This window comes from Molossus molossus, unplaced genomic scaffold (assembly GCF_014108415.1).
Source record: "Molossus molossus isolate mMolMol1 unplaced genomic scaffold, mMolMol1.p scaffold_m16_p_10, whole genome shotgun sequence".
NCBI classification, from domain to species: Eukaryota; Metazoa; Chordata; class Mammalia; order Chiroptera; family Molossidae; genus Molossus; species Molossus molossus.
This window is the reverse complement of record NW_023425345.1, coordinates 16,487,299-16,513,035: the sequence shown is the minus strand read 5'-3', so window position 1 is coordinate 16,513,035 and position 25,737 is coordinate 16,487,299. Positions and strand designations below refer to the sequence as shown.

At 43.8% G+C, this 25,737-nt stretch overlaps 1 protein-coding gene across 22 annotated transcripts in view; it reads right to left on the bottom strand.

The window, feature by feature from the left end:
- ANKS1B (ankyrin repeat and sterile alpha motif domain containing 1B) overlaps positions 1-25,737 on the bottom strand; it is a 917,777-nt gene that overhangs the window by 92,728 nt on the left and 799,312 nt on the right. The gene's annotated exons all lie outside the window — the stretch shown is intronic.

The following is a 25,737-nucleotide window of genomic DNA, read 5'->3' as shown; positions in this document are numbered from 1 at the left end:
TTACTATTTAGAACCCTATCTCAGTTAAATAAAAAAAGAAATCAATTTTCTAAAGCTCAGCATTAAGCACGTTTTGTAGCCTATGTCTTTGCTGAGTCTCCTCTCAGGAGGTGGAAGGGCTTCTTGTTGACACACTTTCCCATCTAGTGTCATGTTCTCCTCACTGGAGGCTCGGGGGAAGATGGATACTCTGGGTATAAAATATCAGACACTATGAGTGCCTGGTCTTCCTTTAGCAATACTCCTTTTCCAAGTGTTCATTGATCTTTGATCAAAATTTAGTCAAGATGCATCCTTTGGAGGCTATTGCCGCGTGATGGAGGTGATGAAGACCACAGAGGCAACACTAAAGGGGAAAAAGTCTCTCTGATTCCTGCCCACACTTTCACCTCCAGAGCACCCGGGCCCACCAAGACCTAACCGTACACTGAGCAAGGGCACGATGTTTTAACGGAGCCCGGAGTTCTATTACTTGTGTTACTTAAAGTGTCAGTCACGAAAGGAAGAAAGCTCACGGAGGAACTACAGCGTGTTTTATAACAGCTGGTCACTGTGTCCCTAACATAACTGTTACAGCCCTAAGTTCCAGGTCCCCACTAGAAGCTTCTGTTCTGAAAGTGGCTCGCTAATGGCGGTCCCCCGAGTGTAGCCTGGAGCACACAGCACTCATCAGCACCCAGGGCTGACTGTGTCTGCGATGCTGGGTGGTTTAGGGGCATACAGAAACAAATGGGATAGAACTGTTGCCTTGAGGAGCTTCCGGTCCAGCGGGGAAGACAAAGAATTACTAGGCAAAATGCCAGCTACTCCAAGAGAGTACATTCAATGTGATGAAAGTGCAGGGTCAGGAGTCATGACCTCGGCCTGGGGGAGTTGCAGATGACTTCATGGGTAGGAGACAGGCTTTGAGGGATGAGTACGAGTTTCTTAGGTACAGAACTAAGGGAAGGGAATTCCAGGCAGAGGAGACATCATGTTCAAAAGCACAGAGGTGTATAAGAACATGAGAACATGACATGTCTGTTTATGGTTTTAACGTTTTATTGATGTCCCTATTTAGTTTCGGCAAATAAGATCCGCATATGTGAGTGGCAGGATCAGAGGCTGTGAAGGAGGGTTATGGCCAGCTGTAAGGCTGTTCTAAAAGAATGTGATCTTCCAATTTAATTGAGTTGGACAATACATGTAAAGTGCTCCTAACATTACTGGCCTACAGTGCATACTCAGTAAGGGTGGCCCGTTTTATTACCTGAGATCTGTGGGGACCCTCCCCAGTTTTAAGGGAGGGAAATGCCAGCAGAGTTGATGAGATCAGAGATCAGGATTACTTATCATAATAATTTTGATGTCGGTCTTGAGAATGAATTGGAATAAGGAGATATTGTCCACAGATCAGTAAATTAAAATAATTCAGGTGAGTGAGGGTGACGGCCAGGAATTAAGTCTTGTTCACTGCTGGACTGCCAGAGTCCAGTGTAGTGGCGGCACACAGAAGGTGCTCACTAGACAGTCACTGCACGCACAAGTGCATGGCAAGGAGAGGGAGGAGCAGATCTGAGAAACAGCTAGGTTGCATGGTGGTGGTAAAGGGGAGGGGGATTTTAAAGGATGACTCCAGGAAACTGGGCTTGGGAGAGTGGTGTTGCAGAAAGGAGGGGGAACAGAGTCAGGGTGGTGCGGGGGACGAGGCTCTGTGATGACCACTTTCCACAAAGCTGCTGGGTTCAACCTCTCCTGAGTGTTACAAAAAAGTGGCCAAGGCTGGGCAGAGGACACTCCCACAGGCACTGATCTGGGTGCTTTTGTTGTCACCCCATTTAATCCCCACCAACTGTCTCTGAGTTTGGTACTGTTATCCCTGTTCACAGGTAGGGGAACTAAAGCTTAATATAACAAATTAGGTGGCAGAGCCCAGATTAAAGACACACACTCCTCTCTGCCACAAAGCCTGTGCTTTTATCACCCCACCATATTGCACCCCTGTTCAAACGAGCATTTGGAATAAGGTATATTCCAAATCCAGAAAGCCTGTGGCTGCAGAGGGGAGGTACTTTGCAAAGAAACCAAAGTGTAACTTCTGTTAACTTTTTGCTTCATTAATAGTCCAAACATGTCTTCCTTATTCACAGCGTTACAAGAAACCAAAAAAGGTGTGAAAATATTTTGGAAAATATAAAGCATTCTATAAAAACAAGGCAATATAAAACAGAAGAAAAAAAAATATGTCCAGATTCTTGTTAAGAAATTCTAGAAAAGTGCGAAGATGATGGAAGCTGGATACCGTACTGGGGTCGTCTGATGGCAAAGGCATCTTTCCAGCCATGGTTCAGAGAACGTGTTGTTGTTCTGCTTTTAGGGGTCAATTTCCTAAAACATGAAAATCTGGATTTGAGGTGTGGGAAATGAATGAACTTTGCCTCCCATGGTCAGAGAGTTTACGACTCTACTGTTTTTGATCGTTTTTTAAGGCGGCTTGTTTCTGAACTCATACCACTTGTGTCTGCAAAATTCCCTCAGGGTCTGGGTGGGGCGGTCACTGGTGGGGAGCAAGCAGCCACGGTGGTGGTGGTGGGGGGATACACTTTCTCCTTGTCCTGGGCAAAGCTTCTGGACCCCATGGAGGGCCTGTGCTGAGCGGGGTGATCTGTTTCTTGGTCCCACCACAGTCTCAGCAGACTGAGCGGAGACTCGGTCTGGGGTAGCCATGGCGCCTGGCAGTCAATGACATCACTGTGTGTCCCCAGGTCCTTCCTGCGACCCTCACTCACTGCACTGTTTATTTCTCACATGGTTCCTGTAAATTATAAATTGTATAATCACACATCTGCTTGTTTGCTTATCTGCTGCCTCCCTCTCAAACGAGAATGTAGACCCCAGGGGGCAGGGAGCATGTCCAGTTGGCTCAGCCCGGCACCCAGCACACTGTAGGATAGTAGACCCTAACTGTTGTTTTAGTGACCAAATGATGCTGACCCTGATATGGTGGGACAAGTGACAGCAAAGCTGAGGCCACTCAGCCCTGGGGGTCCTGCTCCATAGTTAGGCTCAGTTATGATATGGGACCAGGAACGGAACAGTGGATGGGCTCACATGTGGACTGAGGCCACCTCTGGTCTCATCAGCGAGACATGCCAACCCAGTGACGTGACTGTCCACACACGAGCCCCCATGGAGAAGCACGTGAACATCACTGTTCTTCAACCTGGAGTAGGTTCCTCGCTCTCCTAGTTGAATATGCATGGTGTATAAAAATAAATGTGCAGACAGAAGGTCTCACAGTTGCTCAAAGTAGACCAGGAAAGTGTCTGAACCATTCAGTGGGTGGTGAGACCGCCAGGGGTGGGAACAGAGACTACTCCTGAACAGAGACCAGGAAACGGTACTGGAGGAGACAGGTGACACACTGCAGGGCTCGGGGTGTTCTGCAACCGCATGTGTCCCCCTGCATTTCCACCGCTGAAACAGATCGTTAACACTTGACACGAGTGACTGATACTTACGTGGCACGTCTGGAAAGCCACGTAAGACGAGTTTATGGGTAAGGCTTTATGCCTAATTTACCACATGCGCCTTACAACCTGCACTGGAAGCAATAGTTCCCCCTGCTTTACAAATGAGGAAACAGGTTCAGGCCGGTTATGCAAGGAACTAAGTCTGTTAGACTTCACCAACTGCACTTTCTTTACCAAGGAGCCAAAGCCAGGTAACTTAACTGCTTAGACAGCAGTTCTCAACCTGTGGGTCCGACCCCTTTGGGGGTCGAACGACCCTTTCACAGGGGTTGCCTAAGACATAACAGTAGCAAAATTACAGTTATGAAGTAGCAACAAAAGTAATTTTATGGTTGGGGGTCACCACAACATGAGAAACTGTATTAAAGGGTCACGGCATTACGAAGGTTAAGAACCACTGGCTTAGGATGTAGTTCTATGTTCTTTATTGCAGTGCCATTCCTTACCTACCTTTTAGATACCAGGAAAAAAAATATATATATATATTTAATCCTCATCTGAGGATATGTTTTTATTGATTTTCAGAGAGACAAAGAAGGGGGGAGGGAGGGAGATAGAGGGAGAAGGAGAGAGATCAATTTGAGAGAGAAACATCGGCTGCCTCCCCCACACATCCCAACTGGGGATTGAACCCCCAACCTTATGGGGTACAGGACGATGCTCCAACCGATGGAGCCACCAGGCCAGGGCTAGATACCAGGAACATATCTCTGATGGTACTGCAAAGATGGTGGCTTCCAAGAAATGGGATGCATTTTCCATTTGGAAACACAATTAAGGGAACAACGATTTTACCCCTTCAGTGTTTAACTAAAAGGGCAGTCATTGAGCATTTCACCTGTTTCCCACTGAAGGATTTTAATTCTTCTAAACAGTTCTTTTCCTTTTCAGAAACTATGTCCTTCTCTCTTTGCAAAACACTTATTTATTTATTTTTTAGTAAATATCTTCTCTGACAATTCTTAAGAAAGGTACATGAAAGGTACAAGCTAGAGTTGTCAAGAGAGTTGAAATACGCAGCAGCCACATTTATAAGTAGCGAAACCTGCTCCCCGGATGTTGCATTTTGCTGACCTGCTCGTCCCAAAGGGCTCTGGTGCCTTAAATATCTCCACATGTCATTTATTGCTGCGTAATTGCTCATCCATCCAATTTTGGAAACAGAAGCATATTTAATTTCCTGATGTTGAAAATGATCACTTCTGGTCTTTACCCAAACTATATGGCATACAGTAGGTGCTCAGTAGGTATAGTAGTACTAAATGAAAAAAAAAAAGAAAAAGAGGCTAAGAGATTCTTTAAAAAAATAATCCTATCCATATATAATTTCTTGGATTGCATTGGCTTAAGAGCTGGGTTTCCTATATAAATATATAACCAGGGGGAAAAGTCTAGGGGATGCAGAATTCAAAACTGGCTCTTGACCAGTGATTTATAAAAAACAAGGTCTTCAGCCCTGGCCAGTTTTGCTCAGCGGTTAGAGCGTCGGCCTTCAGACCACAGTCCCGGGTTTGGTTCCCACTAAGGGCACGTACCTCAGTTGCAGTTTGTCGCCGGCCCTGGTTGGGGTCGTGTGGGTGGCAGCCACTCGATGTGTCTCTCTCACATCGATGTTTCTCTCTCTCTCTTCCCTCCTGCTTTCCCTCCCACTCTATCTGAAGATAAATGCAAACATGTCCTCGGGAGAGGATAAAAAAAACAACAATATCCAAAAACAAGATCTTCAAATATTTCTGAACTGCAAGATGCCTTTGCTGCCCCTCCCATCTCCTCTGTACATCCGCATTGTCATGTGATCTTGGCATTTCTTCCCAATTAGTCTGTTGTCTGGGGTCCTTAAGTACGGGGAGTGTCAACTTGGCTCCCTCAAGGTGTACTGTGTTTCTCACAAGCACAAGTAGGCAGACCTACACTTTAAAGTCCAGGATGGGGCCCGGATTGTGTGGCTCCGGGGCTGAGTGTTGACCCATGCACCAAGAGGTCGCCAGTTCGATTCCCGGTCAGGACACATGCCCAGGTTGTGGGCCCGATCCCCAGAGGGGGGCATGCAGGAGGCGGCCAATTGGCATTCTCTCTCATTGATGTTTCTCTCTCTCTCTCCGTTTCCCTTCTTCTCTCTCTAAAATCAATAAAGAAAAATAAAAAAATGAAGCCCAGGACGGGGTTATGCCCTGGAATGCCAGCATGCGGACTTCTGGGAAGGGTCTGCTTTCCTCTGGGCCTTGATTTTTCTTGTCTGAATCATGAGACAAAACTTTCAGACGAAAGTTGCACATATAAGTAATTCCTCAGTGAATGATGTTCTGTGAGGTGCAGATTCCAGCACTTCAGAACGTATCTGACTTATACATCATGAGTTAGTAAATAATTCCTATTTTTATGATGCAGCCAGTGTAGTTGTAAATAATCTACCACAGTCATGCAAACATGCTACACGATCGTTAATGTTAATCAATTCTATTTTTGAAGCACTGTGAGGAACAGAGAGTGAACTGGCTTTGACGTGAAGCGGACCCGAACTTGACTCCTGGCTCTAATATTTCGAGGCTGGATCTCAGGGTATTCACCTTTCCTAGCTTCCGTGTCAGCATCTGTGAAATGGAGACAATAATGATACCTCCTTCACAGATGCACTGAAAACATTCAATGTGTTGATTATATGTCTATAAATTGATGTGTTCATAAAACAAGATGACTGTGTGTGTGTGTGTGTGCGCGCGCGCGTGCGCACATGCATGTGTGCAGTGTTTGGTTCAGGATTAATAAATGCAGCCCTTCCCTTATACTTTATTTATTATTATGACGGTGTGCACAGTGGTCAGTGCTATCGTTTGCCTCTTTCTTCTAGAGGTTAGATAGCGTCCAGTACAATAGGGGGCAGTGTGGCCACAGGCAGGTCCTGAATAATCTCTGGGAGCCTCTGAGGACAGAGTTGCAACCAGCTAGGGACAAGGAGGAAAAGCCAAAGCAGTTTCTAAAGCATGTTTTCTTCTGTGCCTAGAAGAATCATAAGAAAAACACATCAAAAAGTTTCTGTTTGAAAACACAAATGACATGGTATGATATGAGTGTTTACTTTTATTAACTTCTACCTGGTGAGAGGGAAGAAACATTATTCCACAAACATTGGACACAATATCAACTATGTGAGAAAACCACGCAACGGAGATACAATGATTCACAAGACGTAACCTCTCCTGCAGCGAGTTCTCCATCGAATGGGGAAGTACGAATGTAATGCAACCCTGCCAGGCTGAGGCTGGTCCTATATTAAGACTGTGTGCCATGGGAGGATTGTGGACATTTTCAAGAAGATGGGGACACTTTAAGCCAGGCTTTGGAGGAGCTGTCGGAGGCTCCCAGAGAAAGGGCTGTAAAGGCACCTGCAGGTTTAGCAACGGGGAAGGTGTGAGCGGTGCTTGGAGAACTGCAGATATCCCAACACCGCTGTGGCACAATGACCTCAGCAGCGAGGAGCCTTGAGGCAGAAGAAAACTGATGGATTTGGAGGAGTGTGGGGATGGATCCAGAGCACAGACAGAATGGTTAGCTTTGGAGAGATGGAGGGACACGTGTGTCTCTGAGCAGGTGAGACTGGGTGTTCCCTGGGTAGGTCTAGAGATGGAGAGGCATGAGTTGTGTTTTTTTTTTTAAACTACTCTATTGAGGTATGCTTGACATATTAAAAAGCTGTTCATATTTAATGTATACAACTTGACGAGTATACACCCACGAAACCATCACAGACTACGCCATGAACATATCCATCACCTCCAAAAGTTCCTCCCACCCTCGGGCTGTAGGTTCTAAGTTACATTCATGCTTTCGGTGTGGTGAGGGCAATGTTGCTGATTGACTGAATGAATGAACCTGGCTAGGGCAGAGGCTTAGGAAACATGACAAAGGTTTGGAGAGCTGTTTGCGGGGATCAGTAAACATGAAGCGAATAACAGCATGGCCGCTGATCTCAGGTATTTGCGAGCAAGTTGAAGAAACATATGTAAGGACATCATCCCCAGTGTCAGAGCAGAGAAAGTGAAATGAAAGGTCTATACATTAAGAGTGCTCTGAGGGAAATGTATGCTGATGAATTGCTTGAGAAAGAAGGCTGTAGCTACATTTTGTAGAATACATTGTGGTGTACCCTAATTTGGGGGGGTGCGTGTTCCTGTCTTAATGTTAAAAAATATAGCTCAGCCATGTGACAGTAATCATACTTTTAGTTGTATTCAGGTTCCTGACGTTTGGTACACATCAGATTTGGGCAGTTTCAGCAATTCAGTGGCTTCTCCATCTACTCCTGTGCCCTGACGCTCCACCCCCAGGCTCTTCAGGTCACAGTTTGGGACCCACTACACTACAGTGCCCCCCGTACGCAAATGAGGGTGATTAGAGAGGATTTCACTGAGAATACAGCACGAGGTTGTAACTGAAAGAGAAAGCCTTGAATCAATGGAAAGTCATGGTTACGAGAGAAGAGAGAGGCTGCAGAGCAGGGCGGGTTCCACTCTCCATCTGTACGCTCTGTAGAGACTCTGACCTCGCTCAGGGGCAGCAGGAGCCAGGGAACAGGCTGGCCGTTCCTTTGCACCGCTGGGAGCCGTGCTGTCTGACCCAGGCTCTCTGAGACCTCGGGAGACAGCCTGAGCACTTGTCCCAACCTCCCTAGAGAAGCCAGCCTTGAGAGCCATCTGCTCCCCGTGGGAAGAGAGAGGAGCACAGATTATCCAATTATATTAAGTAGACTTCCGGCTGCTCTTAGGGTTATTGTCTCTTTCAGGGATCTCAGGCAAGTGAGTAAAACGCTTCTTTTCATGGACTTTCTATTTGCTTAAGAATGTGATGTCTAGTTTGTTGTGATACATTTTGCCCAAGACATCCTCATTGCTGTGCGCTAATTTGGTTCCTGAGGAACGTGAGGGCTGGGTTCTAGGGGAGCTTTTGTCCTACGGCCAGAATTTCTTACCCTGCAAGTCAGGGGAGACGGTCGTGGGAGCCGGGAGCCCACACCGACCCCGACAGAGCCTCCACGCGTGTGTGAGGGTATCCGAGCCCGAGTCCCCAAAGAGAAATACTTTGAAAAGTCTGCCTGGTTTCTGGCAAGGGCAGCAAATCCTCATTTTTCAGTTCTTTATAAAAATAAGGAAAGACTAACAATTTAAAACCTGGGCATTAATCTAGTATTTAATAATGCCAACAAATGAATTGAGTTCTACTGTAATTCACTGTGGGGAGATTAAAGGAAACCGAAGAGCTACAAATAAGCCATTAGGAACAGCTTATAATGATTAAACACATGAGCTGTGATTAATAATGAATCAGAAGTAAAAGTAAAGCTATGAATGACAACAAACAGAAGACTCAGTAGATTAAGAATGTCATCTGAAAAGTGTAACTTGGATGTTGATTCAATGTTTTCACTGGTGACAACAGGGAAAACAAATGATCTTTTTTGTTGTTGTTAATCCTGATCTGAGGATATTTTTCCATTGATTTTTAGAAAGAGTGGGAGGGGGGGAGGGAGAGAGAGAGAGAGAGAGAGAGAGAGAGAGAGAGAAGAGAAAGAAACATTGATGTGAGAGAGACATGTTGACCGGTTGCCTCCCGCAGGACCCTGACCCCAACTGGGGCTTGGGATCGAACCTGCAACCCAGGTACGTGCCCTTGACCAGAATCTAACCCACAACCCTTCGGTGCCCAGGCCGATGCTCTAACTCCCAAGCCAAACCGGCCAGGGCCAAACAAATAATCTTTTATGCAATGCATTTTAGTTGATCCAATTCAAATCGATAATGTATGAGACAACATTTAAATCGATGCAGCCCAGGAGATGTGAAAGTATAGGCTTGTGTGGTCTTCTAAACAACTGGCATCTGTATATTCTATTTTTCTTAAGAGCATTGTAAGCAAAACGGAAAAGCGCCCTAACATCGTGGCTTTCCAGGAGGCAGGCTTTTCGGTCTTGCTTATATTTAGGTCAACATACTGACATCTTCATTTGTGACAAAAAAAATGTTCCCACCCCTATTTTGGGCTCATATTTTCTTTATTACCTGGAGAATACTTGGTTGCACCGAGAAACAACAGCTGAACTGAACTGATTTTTTTTTTTTTATCCTCACCCGAGGACATTTTTCCATTTTTTGTACAGATAGAGTGGGAGGGAGAGAGAGGAAGGGAGAGAGAGAGAGAAACATCGATGTGAAGGGACACATCGAGTGGCTGCCACCCGCACGACCAACCAGGGCCGGGGACAAACTGCAACCGAGGTACATGCCCTTAGCGGGAACCGAACCCGGGTCTCTGCGGACCGCAGGCCGACGCTCTAACCGCTGAGCCAAACTGGCCAGGGGCTGAACTGAACTGATTTTATAGGCTGCCATAGGTGCAGCTCCCAGAAACACTTGCAAACGGAGCGGACAGTTCTTCCCATGTGTTTCGCGCAGGCCACTCACGTTCTCCCTCCTCCCAGGAGGCTGTTAAACACCTGTTCTGTTAATGGAGGTGTGCGGTTTCTGCAGCCTTAAAGATTAAAAAACCTATGCGTTCTCACAGTCTTGAAGATGCTAATATGCAGAGTTCTCACACCTGGATGCTAAACACAGACACTGAACCAGATTCTATGAACAAAGGACGCAGAAAGGCCCATGGATTTGTCATTGCGTGCTGAAGCGGTCCTGTGTCGCTCATCACGGACATGCCAAACTCGGAACATCTGAATTGCTTTGTTTTGTATTTTTGTTAATCCTCACCCGACGATATTTTCCCATTGATTTTTAGGTAGACTGGAAAGGACGGGGGAAGAGAGAGAAAGAAACACTGATGTGAGAGAGACACATCGCTTGGTTGCCTCTGGAACGACCCTGGATTGAATCTGTAACCCAGACCTTTGACCGGGAATCGAACCAATGGCTCTTCAGTCTGCAGGCTGACACCCTAACTACTGAGCAAAACTGGTCAGGGCAGAGCATCGGAATTTTAAGAAAAGAAGCTTCTTTTCAGTAAGTTTGACCCTTTGCTGTCTAGCTCTGCTCCTTAGAGATACAAACATGCCGTGTGCTTACTGAATGAACACTGTCTCAATTAAACCTTGACAGAGAAGCACACTGCAGCCCTCACTTAAAGTAGCCACAAAATCAGGAATGAAAAGCAGGCTGTTGTAGGCTCAGCCAGCTGTCCATGGTGCACTGCAAAGTCTTCCTCAGACTGCTTTTCCCACAAAGACCCTAAAATGAACTTGCTCACGAGTTTCACTATTATTATTATTTTTAGAGGTGAAGGGGCAACAGGACCAGAGTGGTCTTAAGTCCACGCAAGGATGGTTGACAGATGTGCGGCAATTCCAAAGGCTTCACAGTTCCTCCATTCCCAGCCCGCACTCTTCTCCGGGCGAGCTCAGGCGGGAAGGACCGCACCTTCTCACACTAGGTTCTCTTACGGTAAAACCTGCACTGCTTCTCCTTCGACGTTCATGCTACTATTTCATCATGTCCAGCTCTGAATGGAGGTGTTCCTATTCATCGATCAGGCTTTCCTTTGGGTTTGAACACTCCACACATCCATTTTCTGGGAGGACTTTCTTGCAGCCTAATTTCTGATAGAAAAGAAAACCAATTTACAACAGTGTCTCTGAGGAGGGAGAGGAAGAAGGAATAAATGGAGGAGGAGGGGGAGGAGGAGGAGGAAGAGGAGGAAGCAGGAAGGAGGAAAGAAGAGAGGGAAGAAAGAGTGATGCTTACTCAATCGATCATCCTTGTTGCTGGTTGGCTCTGCACCCCGTGGAGGAGACATGGCAGTGCCTCCTTGGGGGAGAAACAGACGATTTCAGCAGCTTTAGCACATGACCAAAGATCCACTGTGATGGTGGAGTTAATATGATCAATTAACAATGTTTGGCAAACAAAATAAGCTTGCCTAGTTATTGATCTCATCAGGGGAAAAAAGCCCACAATAATCATCTTAGAAGAGAGTTTAATTAGTTTTCATTCTAAGATAGCACAAGTTCTAAATGAATTTCTAGTCTAAAGACGTTCATGACATACTGGAGCTGGCACAAACTCTGGTGACCACAGGAGAAAAGGATTTTAAGGTTGTGAAAACTGAGGCTCAGAGGGTGCCACGTTCAAGGTCACCAGAGCTAACAGAAAAGCCAGGAGAGAATCCTGGGGCTTTTCTACTGCAGATCACGGCTTTCGAGATTCACAGGTTGCAAAAGGAGGACATAAAGTAACACTGTCATTTCGGGGTTGGCGTTTTCTTGTGACAGATGATTTAAAAGAAAAATCTTGGCCTTCCTGTTTCTACACGTTTGAAATGCGATTAATATTTTAAATTTCATTTTCTTTCTCTCTCTTTAAAATTCATTTTTGATTTTTGAAAGACAAATGTGCTGTATCAATTTTAAAGGTCAGTTCTCTTTTATCCTAAATTGTTTTAGTTCATCCTTCATTGTAATAAGAGTGGGGTGTGGTTATGCTGAGAGTCAAGTTCCTTTTTCTTCAAGTACAAACTAATGACCCTGACATGGTACAGGAAGGAGCAGAGGCCCCGGGGTCCGTCTGACTGAGTGCAAACCCCATCATCGTACCACGCCCCAGCAGTGTAGCCACGGGACAGTAACTTAAACTTGTCTGCGGACCAGTTTTCTCTTCTGTAAAATGGGAGTAAGTTCTCCCTCAAAGGGTCATGTGGGTGAGAATTAATGAGCTGATACACACAGTGTGGAACAGTGACTAGTACACAGTAAGTGTTCAATACAGTCAACAGCTACTATTATTATCAGAAAAACAAAAAGTCACAATTTGCTTTATATAATTATTATTCATATGAGCAGTAGAAATTCAGCTCCGTAACACACTTTGGAGAATCTGACATTTTATCATTAAATATGAAAAGACATTTTAACACAAAAATGTAATTTAGCAACGGCTAACTTTTAGATATTGGGGATGTATTAATACGAACAAGCTCGGCAGTCTGGAAATTGTTCATTGAAAACAAGTATCTCCCCGACATTATGCAGACAACACAGGCTCTCACCCTCAAGCCGGAATCAATGATGCACATCCCGCCCCCAACTCCTGCCCCCGCCGACAAGAAACTGTTGAGGACAACCTTGCTTTACATATTATATATGGTTTTTTTTTCCCTTTTTTTAATCCTCACCCAAAGATATTTTTCCAGATAAAGTGGGGTGGGTGGGGGTGGGGAGGGAGCACATCAATGCAAGACCTCACCCAAAGATATTTTTCCAGATAGAGTGGGGTGGGTGGGGGTGGGGAGGGAGCACATCAATGTAAGAGAGACACATCGACTGATTGCCTCCTGCACGACCCTGACCAGGGCCGGTGACTGAACCACAACTGAGATACGTGCCCTTGATCCGAATCGAACCTGAGACTCCTTGGTCCTTGGGCAGACGCTCAAACCACTGAACCAAACAGGCCAGGGCTACATATTATATATGTTAATACACATTGAAGAATCATTTAGAGTTCTCAAATGTGTGCAAAGTGAGCATCTTGCAGGGATATATTCCCAAAGAATTTTTTTTTTTTGGCCCTGGAGCACATAATAAATCTCTAACATAGACAGTTGCATTTAACGGTCCAATATAGTCCCTGTATGAAAATGGACAAATCAGTCAATGTGACCTCCAACACATTTGCAATATACCACCCACTCTAAAACCCATTCATGTCACTGGGGTTTTCAACTCCTCGACTTGTCTGTGACTGGGAGACCCTCTTCCCAAAGATGAGCTTTTTCGGGTACTTTCGATACAAGCCATTGCAGTCTTGCCCTGCATGGTAACATTTTGTTTTTCTTGAGGCTCAGTAAGTAGATTTCACCTACTCATCCTATTAGTAAATGTTTATTAACCATAATGACAAACACTAAAGAGGTTCTATCCTCTCTCACCTGAGCAGAACAAAACAGCAGGGTTTTCCTGCAGCTCTGCGGGACCCCAGCCCGTGACCTCTGCTTCTAACAGGCTCTCCACAGGCAGTGGAAAGGAGACACCAGCTATGCAAATTAGAGTCCTGATGTTCATTATGGGCTGCAAAACCCCAGTGGCCCTGAATACGAGCTAAGGGAGGCATTTCTATACCCTGGTTAGATGGGGATCCTAATTAGTCTGATTATGGCAACAAGTTTAATACCCTTATGGAATGCATGAAAATAATTTGTTAATCTCTTTTCGAAAGGACGGATTGAATAAACTGTGTTGGTTGTATAGGTTCACTGGTAAGGGGAGGAAGGAAAAAGGCATTCTTATATCTAAATAAAATGTGTTACTCTTCACGTCAACTTCATTGACAAATAAAAGACATTGTTTTCTCATTTCAGCTATGGACCATTGACAACTAGCTGGAACAGAAATAAACCACTACATTAGACAGTGAGGAATGAAATGCTAAAGATGTGACTGGAGAAATTCTGGAGGTAGGGAAATCGTCTAAAAATCAGTGAAGTCTTTTTCCAAGGTCATTGATACAAAGTTAATTGTAATATGGGTAATACAAAAGGGTGGGTAAATATCTTTTAATATTTTGCATTACCTACACATGCATGCACTGTACCAGATTTCTCTTACACATAAAAATGAGCCTATGTTCTTGGAGGTGGCCTGGAAGCTTGCTGAGTGTCAGGCCAACAGTGTGATTCACTTCAGCTGCCATAGTCAGTATTGAGATCCAAGATGGGGGCAGGGTAGGTGGGAGCTACACTCACCTTCTCCCAGGACCAAACTGGAATTACAACTAAAATACAGAACAATCAACCCAAATAACCAATCAAAGACTAGACTAGCTGAAGAGAAGTCTTCTAACCAAGGATTTATAGAAGAAGCTACAACCAGGCTGGTAGGAAGGGCAGAGATGTGGAAAGGGCTGGCCCTGCTCCCCCAGGTGGTGGTCGAGATCCAGAGGGATACTGCAGCTGCAAAGGTTCCCCCTGAGTAGCGTGGGGTCTCAACCCATAATGGGCTCCCCAGAACTGGGAAGAGGTGTCCACATAACATCTGGCTGTGAAAATCAGCAGGCATTCTGCCTATCAGAGAGAGGCAAGAGTCTGCTAGAGACACAGGTGCACTCTTAAAGGGCTGATGCACAAATCTCATTCACAGCTACTCACCCTGGACTCCAGCAGAGGGAGGGCCGTGTGGACTAGAGCTGCACCAGGAGAGACTGGGGTTTGTGGCTCTGGGGAGAGAGCTGAGGGGTCAGTGCCAGGATCCCTGTGCTGAGTTTGTCTCCCGCTCCGGAGATGCCATCTTTCCTGGGTGGAATACTCCCCTTCTTACAGCATCAGCCTGGCAGAATGCAACAGCCCCACCCTCAGGACTCCCTGTTGCCCCACCGTAAGAAGCTTGCACCCTGCAGTCAGCTGCCTGGGCTGGGGTATAGAGGTCTGGGCAGATTAGATGGTGTCAGTGACCGAGTTGTGTGGCTTTGGGGCGGGGCCATTTTCCCCTACTTTCCCATGAACCTGACTGATCCACTAGCCCCACTCTCCCCACTCCTGGTGGCCCAGCCCTGCTGAGACTGGGCTCTGGGCAGAATCTGGGACAGACTGAGTTACATGGTTCTAAGACCAGGAACATTTTCCTCACATGCCCAACTGGTGAAGAGCCCTTCCTTTACACAGCCAAATGTGGTCTGTTGGGCCTGATAAACTCTGCTGACCTCACTCAGATGACTTCCTGAGACCCCACCCCACCTGAAAGGTATGTGAGCACCTGGCAGGTGGCAGCTAGACTTGGTATACCCTGGGACATTTGTTGAATAGCCTCAGAACCAGCACTGGCACTAAGTTTGAACCTCTATCAATCTGATGAGCACCACTCGCCCCTACTTGGTGATTCACTGAGAACCTACCTCATACAATTTGAGTATTGCCAGAGGCTCTTTTGGTGACTGAGCCTAACAGGCAGCTGGCAGGCAGAGGTAAGCAGAGGTGGATCCTGGTGTGCTTTGGGACTTTTGCTGACTTGCCTCTGGGCATAGTGCTGATAAACACCAGCCTTGGTGCACAGCCTGGTCCTTCCTATGTGCACCGAGGCCCAAGCAGAGGCAGCCACGAACTGTGGAGCACTCTGCAGCTCCAAACTGGTTGCCTAGGACCAGTCACAGGCAGTGTCCAACTTTGGCATGCACCAGAATCCATTCAAAGAGGCCCCAGAACCAACACATTCAGTGGTCAGCTTCAGATAACATCAAAGCAGGATCCAATGAGCTTCACAAGTGGCACATCCAAAGGGAGATCTTGGCAAGTACCAGACTACTGAGGCAAATTCCACTTTATGTGGTTAGCACCTGCACAGCGACTCATAAACTGTGGTTAGAGTTGATCCTCACAGTCAACCAGCTGGAGGGTCAACATGAATGGGCTATTAGCAATCAAAACTCAATTACACCAGGAAAGCCTATATAACCCACACAAGGGATATTCTAGCTCAGCTCAGCTCAAGTGATCAAGAAGACTGTGCCACTGGGTCCCATGGGACACTCACTGCATAAGACTACCCTCCCAAGACTGGGAGTCATACCAGATCTACTTAATACATAGAAACAAACACAGAGAGGCAGCCAAAATGGGGAGACAAAGAAACATGCCCCAAATGAAAAAACAGGAGAAATCTCCAGAAAAAAGGCTAAATGAAACAAAGGCAAGCAATTTATCAGATGTAGAGTTAAAAAAAATGGTTATAAGGATGCTCAAGGAGCTTAGTGAGAACTACAAAAGTATGAAAAAGGATAGAAATAATAAAACAGAACCTGTCAGAAGTAAAGAATACAATACCTAAAATGAAGACTACACTAGAAGGAACTAACAGTAAGTTGGATGAAGCAGAGGACTGAATCAGTGATTTGGAAGACAAGATAGTAGAAAACACTTAATCACAGTAGCAAAACAAAGAAAAAATTAAAAAAAAAATGAGGATAGTTTAAAGGACCTTTGGGACAATATGGAGTGTAATAACATCCGAATCATAAGGGTACCAGAACGAGGAGAGACAACACGGGATCAAGAACTTATTTGACGAAATAATGACTAAAAAGTTCCCTAGCCTGGTGAAGGAAAAAGACACACAAGCCCAGGAAGCACAGAGAATGCCAAACAAGATGAACCCAAAGAGGCCCACTCCAAGCCACATCATAATCAAAATGGCAAAGATTAAAAACAAAGAGAGAATCCTAAAAACAGCAAAAGAAAGATAGTTACATACAAGAGAGCTCCCATAAGACTATCAGTTGATTTCTCAACAGAAACATTCAGGCCAGAAGGAATTGGCATGAAATAGTCAAAGGGAAAAGCATGGACCTACAGCCAAGACTACTTTACCTAGCAAGGCTATCATGTAAAATTGAAGGAGAAATAAAGAACTTCCCGGACAAGAAAAAGCTAAAGGAGTAAATTACCATCAAACCAGAATTACAAGAAATGTTAAAGGGTCTTCTTTAACAAGAACAGGAAAAAACAAAAACATAGGAACACAGTTATAAAGAATAAAATAAGAATAAATACATACCTATCAAGAATACTTTAAAGGTAAATGGTTTAAATGCTCCGCAGTCAAAAGACAGAGTAGCTAAACGGATACGAAAACAAGTCCCACATATATGCTGCCTACCTACCTCAGAACGAAAGACACACACAGACTAAAAGTAAAGGTATGGAAAAAAAGATATTTCACATAAATAGAAATTAAAAAATAAAAAAAGCTGGGGTAGCAATACTTTTATGTGACAAAATAGCCTTTAAAACAAAGGCTATAATCAGAGACTAAAAGCACAGATAATAATGATAAAGGAAACAATCCCACAAGAGGATATAACCCTTGTAAACATTTATACACCCAATATAGGTGCACCTAAATATATAAATCAAATCTTGATGGACAGAAAATCAACAAGAAAACAGTGGCCTTAAGTGACACACTAGACCAGGTGAAGTTAATTGATATTTTCAGAGCATTTCACCCCAAAGCAGAAGAACATACATTCTTTTCAAGTGCACATGAAACATTCTGTAGCACAGACCACATGTTAGGACATAAAACAAGTCTTAACTTTGAGAAGACTGAAATCATATCAAGCATCTTCTCTGACTATAATGGTATGAAACAAAAAATCAGTCACAAGAAAAAAACTGGAAAACACACAAAGACATGCCTGCTAAATAACATGTTACTAAATAATGGTTAATAATGAGATCAAGGAAGATATCAAAAGATACATTGAAACAAATGAAAATGAGAACACACCGATCCAAAATTTATGAGACACAGTGAAAGCAGTTTTAAGAGGGAAAATCATAGCAATATAGGCCTACCTCAAGAAACAAGAAAAATCTCAAATAAACAATTTAACTTTATACTTAAAGGAACTCGAGAAAGAACAATAAACAAAGCCCAAAGTGAGTAGAAGAAAAAAATAATAAAGATCAGAGTATAAATAAATGAAATAGAGTTAAAAAAGTTTTTTTTCTTTTTATTGATTTTTTTAGAGCGAGAGGTGAAAGGAGAGGGAGAGAGAGATAGAAACATCAATGAGACAGAACATTGACTAGCTGCCTCCGCATGCCCCTCACTGGGGATTGGGTCTGCCACCTGGGCATATGCCCTGAGCAGGAATTGAACTGGCAACCTCCTGGTGTATGGGTCAATGCTCAACCATTGAGCCACACTGGCCAGGCTGAAATAGAGTCTTAATAAACAATACAAAAGATAAATGAAACCAAGAGCTGATTCTTGGAAAAGATAAACAAGACTGACAACCCTTTAACCAGATTCATCAAGAAAAAAAGAGAGAGGACCCAAACAAATAAAATAAAAATGAAGGAGGGGAAGTAACAACTGATACTAAAAAGTACAAAGGATTGTAAGAAAATATTATGAACAAGTATATGCCAACAAATTGGGCAATCTGGAAGAAATGGATAAATTCCTAGAAACATACAATTCTCCCAAAACTGAATTGGGAAGAGCCAGAGAATCTGAATAGATATATTACAACTAGTGAAACTGAAGCAGTAATAAAAAAATTCCCAACAAACAAAAGTCCTGGACCAAATGGCTTCACAAGTGAATTTTACCGAACATTCAAAGAAGAACTAATACCTATCCTTCAAAAAACTATTCCAAAAAATTCAAGAGGAGGAATGACTCCTAAGCTCATTTTATGAGGCCAGCGTTATCCTAATTACAAAACCAAATAAAGATGCCAAAAAGAAAGAAAATTACAGGTCAATATCCCTGATGAACATAGATGCTAAAATCCTCAGTAAAATATTAGCAAACCAAATGCAGCTATACATTAGAAAGAGAATACACCACAATCAAGTGGGATTTATTTTGAGATGCAAGGTTGATGCAATATTCACAAATTAATAAACATGATACACTACATAAAAAATTAAAATTACATGATCATATCAATAGATGCAGAAAAAGCATTTGAAAAAAACCCAACACCCATTTATAATAAAAACTCTCAGCAGAGTGAGAATAGAGGGAACATACCTCAATATAATAAAGGCCATATATGACAAACCCACAGCCAACATACTCAATGGGCAAAAACTAAAAGTGTTTCCCTTAAGATCAGGAACAAGACAGGGAAGTCCACTTTCACCACTCTTACTCAACGTAGTACTGGAAGTCCTAGTTACAGCAATCAGACAAGAAGAAGAAATAAAAGGCATCCAAATTAGAAAGGAAGAAGTAAAACTCATTCTTTGCAGATGACATGATACTGAATATAGAGAACCCTAAAGATTTCACCAAAAGCTACGAGAACTGATAAATGAATTGAGGAAAGTAGCAGGATACAAAATAAATATCTGGAAATTGGTTGCATTTTTAAAAATTTATGTATTTATTTATTTATCCTCACCTAAGGACATTTTCATTGATTTTTAGAGGGGGAGAGAGAGAGAAACATTGATTAGTTATCTCCCAACTGGGGCCAGGGATTTAACCTGCAACCCAGGCATGTGTCACGACTGGGAATCAAACCCATAGACCTTCAGTGTATGGGATGAAGTTCCTACCAACTGAACCACATGGGCAAGAGCTTGGTTGCATTTTTATACACCAATAATGAATGATCAGAAATGGAAATTAAGAAAACAATTCCTTTTACAATTGCATCAAAAAAAAACCAAAACACCTAGAAATAAATTTAACCAATAATGTAATAGACTAAGAAAATTATAAGACACTGAAGAAAGAAACTATAGAAGATATAAATAAGTGGAAGCATATACTATGTTTATGGATAGGAAGAATTAACATCAGTAAAATGTCCATACTACCTAAGGCAATCTATAGATTCAATGTAATTCATATTAAGATACCAATGGCATTTTTTACAGAACTAAAACAAATATAGCAAAGATTTATATGGAATCATAAAAGACCCTGAATAGCAACAGCAATCTTGAGAAAAAAACAAAGTAGGAGGAATCACACTACCTGATATCAAACTACACTACAAAGCTACAGTAAATTAAAGAATATGATGCTGGCATAAAAACAGACATATAGATCAATGGACCAGAATAAAAAGCCCAGAAATAAATCCACATTGCAATGGTCAATTAATATTTGAGAAAGGAGGCAAGAACATACAGTGGGGTAAAGATAGTCTATTCGATAAATGGTGCTGGGAAAACTGAACTGATATGTGTAAAAAAATGAAACTAATCACCTTCTTACATCACACACAAGAATAAACTTGAAATGGGTCAAAGACTCTATGTTAGACTCAAAACCATAAAAAATCCTAGAAGAAAACATAGGCAGTAAAATCTCAGATATTTCTTATAGCAATATTTTAAAAAATATATCTTTTCAAGCAAGGGAAACAAAAGAAAAACAAACAAATGAGATTAAATAAAACTAAAAAGTGTTTGCACAGTAAAGGAAACCATCAACAAAATGAAAAGACAACCCACTGAATGGGGGAACACATTTACCAATGTTACTTCTGATGAGGAGTTAATATCCAAATTTTATAGAGAACTTACACAACTCAACACCAAAAACAAACAAACAAACAATCCAATTAAAAAAGGGGCTAAGGAGCTGAAGAGACACTTCTCCAAAGAGGATGGAGAGATAGCCAATACACATATGAAAAGATGCTCGGTATCACTTATCATCAGAGAAGTGCAAATTAAAACCACAATGAGATATCATCTCACACCTGTCAGAATGTCTACCATCAATAAATCAACAAAAAACAAGTGTTGGCAAGGATGTGGAGAAAAGGGAACCCTTGTGCACTGTTGGTGAGAATGTGGATTGGTGCAACCACTGTGGAAAACAGTATGGAGTGTCCTCAAAAAATTAAAAATGGAACTGCCTTATGACTCAGTGATTCCACTTCTGGGAATATATCTGAAGAAACGCAAAACACTAATTCAATGTTCACTATGTTCACTGGAGCATTATTTACAACAGCCAAGATTTGGAAGCAGCCCAAGTGCCCATCAGTAGATGAGTGGATAAAAAAGCTGTGGCACATTTACACAATGGAATACTGCTCAGCCATACAAAAGAAGGAAATCTTACCTTTTGCAACAGCATGGACAGACCTGGAGAGTATTATGCTAATGGAAATAAGTCAGTCAAGAGAATGACAAATACAGTATGATTTCACTTATATGTGGAATCTAATGAACAAAATAAACAAAATAGAAACAGATTCATACATACAGAAACAGACTGATAGCTGTCAGAGGGGAGGCGGTAGCAGGGCTGGGTGAAACAGGTGAAGGGATTAAGCAACAACAACAAAAACCAACTCACAGACATAGACAACGGAGGAAAAGGGGGGTGGGGGAGGTAGAAGAGGTAGGGAGTGGTAATTAGTAACGGAGAGAAACTTGATTTGGGATGGTCACCACACAATACAATATACAGATGATGTGTTATAGGATTGTATGCTTGAAACCTATATAATTTTATTAACCAATGTCATCCTAATAAATTCAATACAAATTTTAAAAATTTAAATAAAAGAGCCAATATTTTCCTCCAGACTCTATGTTCCTTGAAGGGACTACGTTGACCTTAATGTTCCCCCAATAAAACATGGCTCATAACGCTAATTTTTAGTGTTAACTCTACTCTGGTTCTTCTCTTACTTCCCAAAGATAACCAGCACAAACAGAGAAGTCTGATTTTCATGTATTTGCTTTTTATTTTTCCAAGGGACAAGTAGATATGCCATCAGCATTTGAGATAATTTGGGAAATGCCTTACTTACATAGCCAAAGATTAATATTAATATCTGAATAAATCCACTAGAGGACTGTTTTTTTTTGAGGACATGTGCATCCTGCAAAAGACTTTGGAACTACACGTATGTCTTTGCAATATGCACCCCCCATATTCTTCCATCTCCAGACTACTGGATTCCTAGTCAGTGCCAACATATGTGGTCAGACATTATTCAGGATGTTTCTGGGAGGGTGTTTTTGGATGAGATCAACATGTAAACTGGTGGACTTTGAGTAAGGCAGATATTGCCCTCCATAATGTGGGTGGGCCTCAGCCAATCAACTGAAGACCTGAATAGAACAACAGACTGACCTCCCCCAGGCAGGAGGGAATTCTTCCAGCAGATGGCCTTTGGGATTGAACTGCGACATTAGCTCTTCCTTGAGTTGTCAGCCTGATGGCCTTCTTCTGGAGAAAGGTCCTGCCACCAGCCACCACATATTCACAATGGCCAACTGTGGCTGGGCCCTCAGGCCATTCACGACACCTTCCATGGCCTTTAGCCAGCTCCTATGCTCTGCCCCCACCCTTCTGCTCTTCCTCAGGTCCTCCCCTTCTACCTTGAGAGGCTTGATCTCACCACTGGGCAATTGTTTCAAGCAGAACTCATCTTCCCCATTTCCTGTTCTTCTCTTTTCCCCAGTTTGATGAATTCTCTACCTACTCTCCCCATTCATCTACCAAAGCCAGGAGAAAACTGGGCATCATCCATGCCTCTTCTTTGATCTTTAGCCCCAACATCCATCCAGTTACGCATTCAACAACTGTTTGCTGAGTGGCTACTATGCCACATAAATGTCTCTTGAATCAATCAATAAATACATGAATAATCCTCATGTAGATAAGACAGGGAAAAATAAATGTATAACCTCCACTGAAAAGGAATTTATTGGAGAAGCAGAATCTGTAACCATGGGCAGACATCTAGTGGAACAGAAAGGATGTGAACTGCTTCTGTCACTGTGGGTTTGGGTGAGCTTCGGGTCAGGTGGAGTAGCCTGGTCTCTCTTTACAGCAGTTACCATGAGCCTCATCTCACACAGAGACTGTGCCAGCAGCTGGTCTCTTTCGTCCATGCAGTGTGAGGCCATCTCCAGACAAGCACTCGCTTTGGTGTCACAGACAAGAAGGAGGTAATCTATTTCCTACTTGTGACAACAAAAGAAAATCTAAAATGGCATAGAAATGTAATGGTAATATCAAACAGACAGGAAGGAACTCCGTCACAGTGAAACACAGCCAAATGCAATCAGCAACTAGCAGGAGGAAAGAGGCAGTGGCCACCTTCAGACCTTGCATACACTGCTTTATTTTTTTGGTGTGTGTGTGTGTGTGTGTGTGTGTGTGTAATGAATTTTATTAGGGTGACATTGGTTAATAAAATCACATAGGTTTCAGGGGTATAATTGTATAATACATCATCTGTCTATTGTGTTATGTGTTCACCACCCTAAGTCAAGTCTCCTTCCGTCACGTTATCCCCCCTTTATCCTCTTCTCCCTTCCCCCCATCTCCCTTTCCCGCTCCTAAAGCAAATTATATCTTCTAGACTTCAAGTCAGTTTTCTTTCTGGATATTACTTCTCAATGCTTCTGTGTTTGTGGGAGGTTAGCGCATTCTCTGCATTCCCCAAGTGAGAAGCGGCGTCTGAATCCAGTGGAGGAGTTTTATTCCTTTGCGTCCACCCTCTCTTAGCACAGCGTCTTCCCCAAACACCTCCAAGTCTGCCGTCTTTTTTTGGTCTCCTATCGAACCACTGATTGAAACGCGTTCTGCATTGATTTATAAACACATTTCCACAGCTCTGGGTGCTCCGAGTCTACAGGGGAAAAGGCCTGGATTCACATCCACAAACTGTAATTCAAGGCAGAGTGTGCCCAGGGCCTGAGGGGGCTGGAGGACAGGTGCCAAGTGTGGGCTGTGCACGGAATGGGAGAATGGAGCGCTGGTGGTAGGTGTGGGCTGCTTGGAACGTCTCAGGAGTGGCTTGCCTCATGTTCCAGACGAGGAATCCAGCTGTCTGGGGGTGGACGAATCCAGGGATGCTGCACAGACACAGTTTCAAATTCTTTTGCAGGGTACACGTTAGGAAAGACGTCCTCCACAAACCAACCAACCAACCAACGAACAGACAGACAGACAAACAAACCCCTCTCGTGGCTTTGATGGAACACAGAGCTTGCAGATTTTAATCTTTGGCTGCATAGACAAGGTGTTTCCCAAATTATCTCAAATACTGATGGCATGACTAATTGTCCGTTGGAAAAATATACCAAAACCAAATACCAACAGAGTGCCCTGAATGTGCAGCTCACCTTTGGGAAGGAAGAGAAGAACCTGCGCAGAGCCGAAGTCACCCAGAGGAGATCTACAAAAGGAGATGACGCAGCCTGAGCCCTGGCCCTGTAGGACACATGCCCCACAACGGGGTGATGATTATTATAATTTATTACTATGTATCTGGTCTCCTACCAGCTGAGCCCTGCGATGGGAAAGGCATCTGTGCTTGAACAAAGGAGGGGCAGGGGACTTGGAGCCAGAGAACTGACCTTTGCCCTGACAACCAGAAAGCGGGCCTTTGCCTACCTTTTTTACTCTGTGTGTAGCAGTTAAGATGAACGGCCTGGGCCCCAGGCAGTTTAGGGGAGCCTGTGCCTCAGTGTCTTTACCTGCAGCAGAGGGTGACCACGTGCCCAGCTCCTACAGTTGTCAGGGAGATTCCATGGGATTTGCACCTAAAGCATTTAGGAGAGGCCCAGCACATGAGAAATTCTAAGGAAAGGTAGCTGTGGTTCTTACTGTGCTTTCAGAATCAGTGCACAAAAATCGATTCTGGCCAGTCACAAGCTTCCTGAACAGAAGGAATTGTGGGTGGCTGTCCTCAGAACCTGGCAGGGAGATGGGTGGGCAGGTCCCCGCAGAAGTCATTTTGCCAGACAGGGAGGAACCAAGCAGAGGAGCTTTTGGAGGTCTGTGTTTCCTTTTCCTCCCTCCTTCCCTACCTTCCACCTTCCCTTCCTTCCCATTTAAATGAGCCGCAGAATTCCGGACTGCCTGGGGGCAGCTGCCAGTCCAGCCGGGAGCCCATGAGGAAACGGGCGAATGAAGCCCCTGCTATTTCCCCCCATCCCCTCTGTCTTCCCTCCGTGAACTGGCGGGGGGGGGGGGGGGTCTCCTAGCCCAGTTCCACTTCCTGCTAGTAAACAGAGCTTGCACAACAAATGCAAGCGCTCGGCTGTCAGCGCCCGGCAGCCTGATGTCCATCACTCCCTCCCTCGTGCGCATCAGCGCCCAGGAGCCCGCCCGGGACTGCAGCCTCCCTGGTGCCAGGCTCCACGCTGTGCCAGGCTCCGGAGAGGCTGACAAGAGGCTTCGGCATGACTGGTCCCTCGTGGGAGATTTTATAAGAGGAGACTTATTCTGGGCTCCTCCGTGTCATTCCTTTGATTGTGCAGACTTGGGATGGGGCAGGCAAGGTGTCTCCATCTCATTTCTTCCTTTCTCAACGAACATAATGTCCTCCCACCCCTGTGAACTGGGCCCGGGCTTTTCCTCTTTAAAAGATCTGCCTCAAGGACATCTTTTTCATTGTACCTTAGGAATGGTTTTAATGGTCTATTTTTTTTAACCGTTTCTTCATGTAACAGAAGTCATCTGTGTGGTTTCTTCTGTCTTAAATGTTTTTAACTCCGCTTTTTCTTCTAAATCAATTCCCTTTCGGCAAGGCATCCTTGCTTTCTGCCCATATAGACACCATCATCTACAATTTTCTCTCTCCCATCATGATTTATATTTTTAAAATATATTAGCATGCTTTACGTTTAAAATATAAGTCCTGATATTTAAACATCTAAATATTGTCTGACATATTAACTCAATAATCTGCACTGGAAAATGCACAAGAATATAAAATATTAAATAAGCCTGATAAGA